The 2,577-nt window shown below is 41.8% G+C and overlaps 1 non-coding gene across 1 annotated transcript; it reads left to right on the plus strand.

The window, feature by feature from the left end:
* Positions 1-561: 561 nt before the first annotated feature.
* Positions 562-634, plus strand: TRNAV-AAC (transfer RNA valine (anticodon AAC)). The gene has a single exon. It is a non-coding gene; the product is annotated as a tRNA-Val (tRNA).
* Positions 635-2,577: the final 1,943 nt, after the last annotated feature.

Below are 2,577 nucleotides of genomic sequence, written 5' to 3' on the forward strand. Positions count from 1 at the left end.
ATGGTCATGACGTACTAAAGCGAGTGAAAAACATGTGTATACCACCCAATGTCAAAAAACCTTCTTTTTTGAACTTCATACGGGAACCTTGCCGGTAAAAACATGGCTTCAAGAGAGAGGGATGTATGTACCATGGGGAAGCAGCTGTCTCCTGTGTAACAAACCTGAGACCATTGAACATGTGTTTATTGATTGTAAGAACGCTATTTTCTTTTGGGACATTTTACAGAGGACTTCAAAAAAAGATTTACCTCTTACTCCATATGGGATTCGTTTTTTGCCTTGTGATAGTTCTCTGTAAAATTTGGATGTTATATTTTTACTTGGTCTTCATTCGGTTTGGCGTAGTATGCTATCGTACAGACACTGTGATGTGAGAGTTCTATCCGTTAATGAGTGTTTCGTGGAAGCTGTTATAAAAGTGCGAGATGTGTATAAGACTACCGACTGTGTTGAAGATGTATTATCTTTGTTTGATGCGTTATCACGCATGAAACACGTGTGATAGTGATTGTCATATTAGCTTGACCTTTAGTCAAGAAGGCAATAAAGAAAAAAAAAGTTCTTTTGGTGTAGTGGTTATCACATCCGCTTAACACGCGGAAGGTCCCAGGTTCAATCCCTGGCAGGAACAGTTTTTTTTTTCAGCTTTTTTTTTGACGAATAAGAGTAATGTTTTCTGGATAGCATGCATGTTGATTCGCTGATGTGCCTTAATAATATTACACGACAAAGGACGCCAACATCGCATTGAAATGGCGTTTCTATTTCTTGCCCTCCAACTACAATTGCTTGTTTGTAAAAACGTGCTTGAAATTTAACATCCCCGCAGCCATTCATTCATTCATTCATTTATTCATTCAATTGATAAATAATATGTGGGGTTTATTGTCTCAAAACTATCGTGTGACTATGATAAATGCCTTAGTGGAGGGCTCCGGAAATTTCGACCACCTGGGGTTCTGTACTGTGCACCCAAATCTGATTGATTGATTGATTTGTGGGGTTTAACGTCCCAAAACCACCATATGATTATGAGAGACGCCGTAGTGGAGGGCTCCGGAAATTTCGACCACCTGGGGTTCTTTCACGTGCACCCAAATCTGAGCACATTGACCTACAGCATTTTCGCCTCCATCGAAAATGCAGCCGCCGCAGCTGGGATTCGATTCCGTGACCTGTGGGTCAGCAGTTCGTTGACCCAAAGGGATAGATAGATAGATAGATAGATAGATAGATAGATAGATAGATAGATAGATAGATAGATAGATAGATAGATAGATAGATAGATAGATAGATAGATAGATAGATAGATAGATAGATAGATAGATAGATAGATAGATAGATAGATAGATAGATAGATAGATAGATAGATAGATAGATAGATAGATAGATAGATAGATAGATAGATAGATAGATAGATAGATAGATAGATAGATAGATAGATAGATAGATAGATATCGGTACTCCAACGTCTCCACGTGCATTCTGTAATAAATGAAACGATGCACATTATACTCTGTTTCACCGCTTTGGTTCAGCACTGCCAAAGCTACGGGGTGTAAAAAAGCCACACGCTTGCGCAGCAAAACGTAGTCCCACATACACGTTCCTTAAAATTGACAGGTTTGGCTAGAATTGGCGTCTCTGCGGTGTGTTTCACGCCACACCGATACATGATATCTTTCTTTTTCTTCGCATTTCTTTCGTACGCATTTAAATATTTGTGTCGGTTACCACCGATAATTGTGTTTACGAATCAACATGGCAGCAGCCACACAGAAGTGACCGACCGCTCCAATACGGATTTGCTCTTGCTACACGCCCACTGCGCTGACAGCAGTAAACAAATGGTGAAATCCGCCATCGGTTTGTTTCACCTCTGTCTAGGACTATAGCGTCCGGTGCATTTTGTCGATATTAACGAGATATGCTGCTTGCTTAGCCACACCTGCTAAGCCTAACGTGCCGAGGTAGTGTTCAGATTGCGTCATCAGACGTAGAGCGCTGCATCTCCAAATATTGGACATGCCACGTCGCACAGCATTCCTTGCGCGTCAGATCCTCTTGGTAAAAACAAAAAAAAAAAAAGAGAGAGAGAGAGAGAGAGAGAGAGAGAGAGAGAGAGAGAGAGAGAGAGAGAGAGAGAGAAAGGAGCGTTGAAGCGGGATACGTGAATGACTGCGTCGACGGAGATACAGACATGCAAGAGCCACGAGCAGCACCGGAGAGAAACACTCACAAAGTGAAGTTATCCCCCGGCATGAGATTTAGAAGAGCAAGAAATTTACGTTTCTTCAAGTTTCCGGTGTAGTTGCTTGTTTAATAGCTTGACTGTATGTTATGTTAGTAAACTAGCCATAATAACTACAACTAGGTGAACGAATGCTGCGAATACGGTGGGCAGACGACACGGCGCGAGTGAATACATGTGGAGGGGCTAAGCGCTGTTCCTATTGGCTGTAGAGCCTGTAGCCTCCACAGGGCTAAAAGAAACTTTTGAAGCAGAGTATAGTAGCGCATGCACAGGACCTCCGCAGGCCACATAAATCCACGTTCGACCAATTATTATTGAAG

Source organism: Rhipicephalus microplus, chromosome 3, assembly GCF_043290135.1.
Source record: "Rhipicephalus microplus isolate Deutch F79 chromosome 3, USDA_Rmic, whole genome shotgun sequence".
In the NCBI taxonomy this organism is placed as follows: domain Eukaryota; kingdom Metazoa; phylum Arthropoda; class Arachnida; order Ixodida; family Ixodidae; genus Rhipicephalus; species Rhipicephalus microplus.